At 41.5% G+C, this 8,315-nt stretch overlaps 1 long non-coding RNA gene across 1 annotated transcript; it reads left to right on the forward strand.

The window, feature by feature from the left end:
* The first annotated feature begins 594 nt into the window (after positions 1-594).
* On the forward strand, positions 595-1,792 carry LOC117662122 (uncharacterized). Its single transcript, XR_004590284.3, has 2 exons — positions 595-799; positions 1,583-1,792. It is a non-coding gene; the product is annotated as an uncharacterized LOC117662122 (long non-coding RNA).
* Positions 1,793-8,315: the final 6,523 nt, after the last annotated feature.

Here is an 8,315-nt window from a genome sequence, read left to right on the forward strand (position 1 = left end):
AGAGCAGTGGTGAAATCCAGCCGAATCTATCCGGCTCGTGCGATAACAGTAATCAATATAATATAATATCAATATAAAATAAATGACAATTTTTTTAAAAAAAATTGGGAAACACCTTCTTATATTAGGAAGACAATTTTTTTGATTTTGCCTTTTTGGTGGCAGCCAGTAGAAGAAGTGGTAAGTTTGCCAGAAAATCAAGAGAAATGGTAGAGTGTAAACATGTAGGAACAAGGTCACTGTGCTCCTTCTAAAAGTAATTTTAAAAAGTTCTAAAAAGTTCTTACATCAAGATACAGTTTGATTCCCCCCCCCACCCCCGAATATGAAAATGGAAGTTATAAGTTACTATTCTTTATTTCTTTTCTTGTTTCCTTTGGTAAATTCCATTCTCCCTTTCTTTTCTATTCAGTGAAGGTACAGTATTTCAGAGACAAATTAGGGCTATCAATTGTTTGCCCAAGATAAAATAATTTCATAGTCAATCCCTTTGTCTCATATCTGATCACATTTAAGCCACAGAAGTTGTCATTTCAAAGAGATGAGGTCATAATCGCTAAACCCTTTAAATAAAAGTGTAGGAGGCAGCAGAGCTTCATAAACTCAATCACCATCTTGCAGAACAAGCTGCTCTGGCTTCGTTGGAAGAAATGCTCCTCTTGATCCTTGACTAGCTTAGAACATCCCCAGAACCCCAGGAAAATGTCACGATGTAGCTGCAGAAATCCTAATCGCAGCAGGCGAAGACGAAAACGGGGTTCTGGAGGATCAAGGAAAAGAAGGATGGGAAGAAGAAGAGGTAAGGGCTTTTTTTTTTTTTTAATGAAATGCATAAAGCAATGAAAATCAGCAAATAATCCAGTATTACTTTTATTGAAATAATCCATTTTCTTGATTGGTAAGAAAATTGGAATTTGAATACAGATGTTTTCTCTAAAGATGAGCTCATTTGAAGTCCTTGGAAACCTGAAAGAAATAAATTGCCATTGTCTTTTTTTAAAGGATATTTTCAATTACCCAGTCTTGTTCTATAGTCCTAGGATTTATCTCGGTGTTCCTCGGTCAAAGTGCTAATGTGGTTACTGGGTTTTTTTTTCCCCAAGATTATTCAAGTTCAGTTGGTTCTTGCCCAATGGAGGGTTTCAAAATTTTTTACTACTGGTTCTATGGGTGTGGCTTGGTGGGTGTGGTTTGGTGGGCGTGGCTTCGTGGCAGGAGAAGGATACTGTAAAACCTCCATTCCCTCCCCACTCCAGGAGAAGGTTACTGCAAAATCCCTATTTCCCCCCATCAGCTGGGACTCGGGAGGCAGGTAATAGATGGGGGCGGGGCCAGCCAGAATTTTTACTACCGGTTCTCCGAACTAATCAAAATTTCTGCTCCCGGTTCTCCAGAACTGGTCAACCTCTGAAATCCATCTCTGTTCTTGCCACTTGCTTTTATCCAGGCATTTGGCTACTAGACGCTAAATACTAATCTTAGATTTAAGCTTAAACATTTTCTTGGATTCATTGCTTATTGCATTAAATAGAAGTTCAATATTATGTGCATAATAAAAATTTTGGATTTTTTGTTTCCACAGTCTCCGTAGCTCATACAGTTTACTACTACAGGAAGCTCAGATAGCTTTGCAAGCCTCCTATTCTATGCAACAAGTTTTGGACATTTCGGTTATCACCAACAAGATGATTTCTGAATGAACCCCAGTTTCAGCAAAGCACATGGTTTGACATTTCCGTTGCTGCTTCCCCAAAGAGGAGCATTCTGTCAATAAACCTGAAGCCGCAATGTCTTTTCTGAGTTGTCAATTCATATTGAAATTTATTGGTGGATGTGTGTGTGTGTGTTTGTGTGGGTGTGGGTGTGAATCTTTTGGGAACAGGTTTTTGAGATTTTGCAACAATGTTAGAATGATGGAATCATGGAGTTTGAAGACCAGCTCTTTGCACATAACAGGGTCACGTAAAGCAGGGATCCCCAACCTTGGCAACTTTAAGACTTCTGGACAAGTCTAAGTAAAGCTGGCTGAGGAACTCTGGGAGTTGAAGTCCACAAGTCTTAAAGTTGCCAAGGTTGGGGACCCCTGACCTAAAGCATCTCTGACAGGGGTGGGCTTCAAAATTTTTAGCAAGGGGTTCTCTGCCTGGTTGCTGGGTGGGCATGGCCATGGTGGGCGTGGCCTACTTGGCCTCCTGCACCATGGTGGGGGGGTGTTTTGCCCTCCCCAGGCTCTGGAGGCTTTCATTGAGCCTCCAGGAGTGTGAAAACGGCCTCCCCGGGCTCCGGAGGCCCTCTGGAGGCCATTTCCGGCCTTCCTGAACTTCCTGTAGGCCCATTTTTCACCTTCCCCAAGCCTCTGCACATGGCCTGCACTTATCTGCATCCAAAACGGACCACATGGGGACTCTTGAGAGGGGTGGGGTGGGTGGGGCCAGCCAGGAGTGGGATTTGGGGGTTCTACGAACTGCACAGAATCTTAGCTAGAGGTTCTCCTGAACCCCTGTGAACCCCCAGCAGCCCATCCCTGATCTCTGACCAATTATCATTTGTGGTTTGCAGACCTCTAGTGAAAGAGAACCCACCACCTTTTGTGGTAACCTCTTCTACTGAAGGAAAGCTTACACAGTCAAAAATTCCTCCTGACATCTAAACTGATGAATCAATTTCCCATTCCAGTAGAAACTGAAGTGAAATTAACTGACACCGTGGTCATTCAGGCAGCTGTGAATTCCATCTAAAAGTAGGATCATCTCTCTAAATTCTTCAGCATGGGCAGTTATGCTGAAATAGAAATAATACCTAGCATGCTTCTATGATAAATATATATTTGCTTCCAGCAAATTGACAGCAGTTCACTTCTAAAACAATCAACATCCTAGTGTTTATACAGTTTGCACTATATTGGACATGCACTCTAGAATCAAATGTTTCAGGTCTATCTGTCACTAATCCATTATGAGTTCATTGTAGGTTCTGAGTCCCCAATGAGACAGGAAATAGAGTGTAATAAGACCATATTGTTGTGGTCTGCCAGCAGCCTGTGGACCTGGCAGCGGAGTCAGACAGAGAGGAGGCTGGGGAGGACAATGGGCCAGTTCTGGAGTCAGAGGAAGGCCCAGACGAGGGCTCTGCATCAGAGGTAGAGACCATCTGGGAGCGATGCGTGGACTCCGGAGCCTCCAGAGGCGGACAACAGAGAGGCAGAGGAACACGGGGAAGCCTGTTCCTAGTGCATGCATGCGAAGAGCTGCCAGAAGGCAAGAGCAGCTGAAGCAAAAAGGACAACTCGGGAGTAAGGCCAGAAGATGATTGACAATTCCCATAAGGCTTAAAAGAGCAGCAATGAGCCGTTGGGTTCTTTGTAGAAAAGCAATGCTGATTCCAGTGCTTCTTGCCAGTGTCTCTTGAACTTTGTGGGGTTTTTGCCAAGAAAAGCCTTTGGCAGGTTGCCAAAGACATCAAAGGTTGGTGATAAGGCCGTAGGACTGGTTATGAAGAATTTGTTTTGAACTTAAGCTGAGAATGAATTAATTCTCAGCTGTTTTAATAAGTTTGTTCAGTACTGAATTGTGTTTGGTAATCACTACGTGGGCCTCGGTCACAACACATATTGAATTAAATGTTCACAGAGCAGCCAGTTAAAGCTCACAGCACTTTGTCCCTCATAGAAATTTGGCAATTTTAATATAGATTTGATTTCATTCAATTTAATACCGATTTAATTTAATACCCCAGGGCTGTGTGCTCTCTCCATTACTCCTTTCTTTCTATACCAATGACTGCGCCTTTAAGGATCCTTCTGTTAAAGTACTGAAGTTTGCAGATGATACATCAGTCGTTGGTCTCATTCAAGACAGTAATGAGTCTGCCTTAAGACGGGAGGTTAAACAACTGGCCCTGTAGTGCAGCCTTAACAATCTGGAACTGAACATTTAAAACTGTAGAGATGAAAGTAGATTTTAGGAGAAGTCCTCCTATCACCTCTTACAGTATTAGACAACACAGTATCAACGGTTGAGACCTTCCAGTTTCTGGGTTCTATAATCTCCCAGGATTTGAAATGGACACCTAACATTAGAACCATCCTTAAAAAGGCACAACAGAGAATGTTCTTCCTGGGTCAACTCAGGAAATTCAGATTTCCCCAGGAGCTGTTGATAGTGTTCTACAGATGAATTATTGAGTCTGTCATCTGTAATTCTATAACTGTCTGGTTTGATACAGACTTCAACAGATAGTTAGAACTGCAGAATAAACAATTGTGACCAGCCTATATATTGTATAGGTCAGAAGAAGAAAATATCTAGAGAACCTTCACATCCTGGACATAAACTGCTTCAATTCCTCCCCTCATGCTGCTATAGGGCATTGCATACCAAAACAACTAGACACAGGGACAGGTTTTTCCCTTGTGCGAACACTCTGCTGAATACCTAATTCCTCAATATTTACCAATGTAGTACTATTATCCTTCTCATACTTTTCTACTTCTCCCATTGGTATCTTATAAATATATTACTTTGTTCTTTATATGTACACTAAGAGCTTATGTACCAAAGACAAATTCCTTGTGTGTCCAATCACACTTGGCCAATAAAAATATTCCATTCTATTCTGTTCTGTCTTGTCCTGTCCTGTCCTGTCCTGTTCTGATCTGTTCCGTTCCGTTCTGTTCCGTTCCATTCCATTCCATTCCATTCCATCCTACCTTACCCTACCCTACCCTACCCTACCCTACTGCTATATTGCATTGATTCCTATGCTTTCTAGGAGCTAAATGATTAAAAATCCATATTTTGTTTTGTGTATTGTAAAAACTGTTGTCCTTAGCATTATATACAATAACTGCATATATGCCTCAGGCCTTCAATTATACTCCCCAAATGTATGTGTGTTTAGTAAAAAATTCTGACATTCTGAAAGTGATAGCGGTAGTGATCATATATATGATATCAATGCAAGTATATAGATGATGCAAGGCAATAGCCTTTTGGAAGATAACTTTTGCAAAGAATCACTGAAATGTTTTCAATGACTCACTTAAACATTCAGAACAGCTACCTATAGAAAAGTGTAGATTTTGCTTCTTTGAAAGGAATTATAATTAAGCATCTTGCACATAGTAGTAATTTCCAAAAGACATTCTAAACCACTGCATTTAAATTTAGAGTTAGATTTTTGGCTTCATTTGAAAATCTTAAGTGCAGATGCATAAACACCACATCTATCATTTCCTATTTAGCCAAATGAGTAACTGACTCTTTTTCTTTAAAGCAATAGCTATATAATCTTACTTCACTAAATTCTGTTATAATATCCTAGTGTTCTCTTGCGATGGCATTTTTCTTTTGAGTGCCAGTATTATTCAATTTTAATATCAAGTCAAATGCAAGAGACATTTTAGTCTTCAAAATTAGATCTTTAAGTCTTTAAATCTCAGTAACACCCAAGAGCTTCTAGATCAGGTGTCCTCAAACTATGGCCCGTGGGCTGGATACGGCCTGCTGAAGACATTAATCCAGCCCGCACGGAACCACAAGACTGCCCTGCCCACATCGCCCCACCTACCCGTCGGCCCCCACCTGCCCTCTGGAGGCTGAGGAGGCCAAAAATGGGATGCGCAGAGGCCCCGGGAGGCCAAAAATGGGCCCACTTTTGGCCTCCACAGCCTCCAGAGATAGAGGGGGGGGAAGGAGAGACACACACACACAAACAAAACTCCCTCAACCCCCTCCTCCCCCCCAAGGCAGCCACATCCCTTCACTAAGCTGCTTTCCACCCCCAAGAGCATAACAAATTAAAGTTTAATTTGTGTGTATTGTTTAATGGACTGCTAAATTGGCTACGCCCACCCAGTCACATGACCACCTAGCCACACCCACCCAGCAGGTCCGCCCCCCCAACAGTCTGAGAGAACGTGAATTGGCCCCCTGTTTAAAAAGTTTGAGGACCCCTATTGTAGTTAGAGAAAACATAGGAATGGTTCAAAACTGTCAACTTTCAGTAAAATTAATCCAGCTTTTATGTTGTATTTTAATAAATTTGTAACTTACATTTCCTTAAGCATAAGGGCTCCAGAGTAACTAATCGAATTCATTTGAATCTTTACCTTGCTTGGAGCTAGCGATTTTATAGTGGTTGATTAAGATTTTTTTTCTGTCTATCACAAGATTTCATACAAACACGTTTTGTCCATATAGTATAGTTTCTTGTTGGTTAGAATCAAATGACTTAATGCACTTGATGCTCTTCTACATCACTGCCGAATCCATTTTCCAATCCCTCAAAAGTGGCTTGAAGAAAATTTGTGGCTGATTTTATTCCATTAAATTCAAATGCTGGACCCATATGAATGATTATTTTTCTCTCCACTGCCTATTTTGATGGTATTCAAATAATCTCCCAGCCCTACTCATAGTTTATTTCACGTATGTGTTTGGTGATTTTCCCTGCCACAAACTGCATGGTTTTTAGTGTGGCCAGGAGGAGGGAGCTGCTCTTTTCTTACATTTATAATAATAATGTCTTTGGGAAGATGCTAGAGAGATTGGGCATTTTCAAGGTCTGAGGGGAAGTTTAGTTGAATTTGGGAGTTGAGAGCCAGAATAACGTAAAAGTCTTTGCCAACAGAAAACACATAAGTTCCCCTGAACCTCAATGTGAGTTCAGATGTACTTGCTGAGGGAGAAATAAGTCAGTTTAGCTAACCAACAGTAATGATCACATAGATGCTAAGCTTTTATGGATTCAGTACAATGATCCAATATGGAAGACTTTAGATCAGAGATCCCTTGTGTGAGCATCAGGCCGGTACGTGCACATGTGCAGCACAACTTGCATAGGCTGGTTCTCCTACCCTTTGGACGCTATCATGCCCCGTCAGAGCCTGAATCTGTGAAGACGAGCTGGAACTGGAGCCGATGGAAATTGAGAGGGCGGTTTTGTTGGCTTCGGAGGAATATGGGGAGGAGCAGGCCGAGTCAGGCCAGGGCCTTTCAGGATTGGGACGGCTTGTATGCAGGGTGGAATGGAGGCAGGATAATCAAGAGAGGCTAAGGAGTAAACATGAGAGACAGAGCTCAGGTGATGAGCAAGGACCACCCCCTCCGATCCTTGAGCATGGAGAGTGGAGAGAAGGGGGGAACAATGCAGGCTGACCTGACTACTTGGGAGGAGAGCACCCCGTCCCTTTCCACAAGGCACACCTGGGGATTGAGACTTAAGGAGTTACTGTGGGGAGGGATATTTGTCAGGAACCAACGCTGTTTTAGATCATTTGTTCACACAAGATTTTCAGAAATCTCTCTCAACCAGAGTCTCAGTTCACCAATGAAGACATTTTCATTTTTTCTTCAACTAAGTGTTCCTAAATCCTAAATTAAGTAGCACTCAGACTACTTAACCCTTTCCCCTCCCCTTACATTACTTCCACCACGTTGGCTTCATGGTTACTCTGTCAGTCCAAAATCCCTCTCCTAACTGATACTGATCCTAACATTTTAGTTGGGTCTTCCTTATTTAACCACTTTAGGTGGTTATTCTTTATTTTAGCCACTAATTACCAGACACAATGACAACCCACATTACTGTCCTGTGAAAATACAACATATATTAATTATGGCATAAACCTTAGTATGTAGTCGAGCCTATTTACTTATTTGAATCAATGGGAATCATAGCTCTTGTGGCAAATTTGTATTTTGCAAAAAGTCTCAAGTTCAACACCTGGCATCTCGAGATACGGTGGAAAAATTCCAGTCCAAAACAATGGTAAACACTTCCAAACAGTTTCACACACAAATGGATTTAATAGAGAGAATGAACCTATTCTCCAAAACACCTGAAAGCAGGCCAAGAAGCAATGGGTGGAAACTAATCAAGGAGAGAAGCAACCTAGAACTAAGGAGAGGTTTCCTGACAGTGAGAACAATTAACCAGTGGAAAGTCTTGCCTTCAGAAATTGTGGGTGCTCCAACAATGGAGGCTTTCAAGAAGAGACTGGACAGCCATTTGTCTGAAATAGTATAAGGTCTCTTGCTTGAGCAGAGGGTTGGATTAGAAGGCCACCAAGGTTACTTCCAACTCTGTTATTTATTTATTTATTTATTTATTTATTTATTTATTTATTTATTTATTATTTATTAGTTTGATTTATATTCCGTCCTTCTCCGGAGACTCAGGGTGGCTTACAATGCTTTTTTTTTTTTTTATTTGATTTATATGCCGCCCTTCTCCGGAGACTCAGTGCGGTGTCAGGTTTCGATGCTATCTCAAAATAAATGAATTTCCAAACTGCCGATCTTTGAGGAAATTTG

This window comes from Pantherophis guttatus, chromosome 8 (assembly GCF_059756535.1).
Source record: "Pantherophis guttatus breed Tessera chromosome 8, ASM5975653v1, whole genome shotgun sequence".
Classification (NCBI taxonomy): Eukaryota; Metazoa; Chordata; class Lepidosauria; order Squamata; family Colubridae; genus Pantherophis; species Pantherophis guttatus.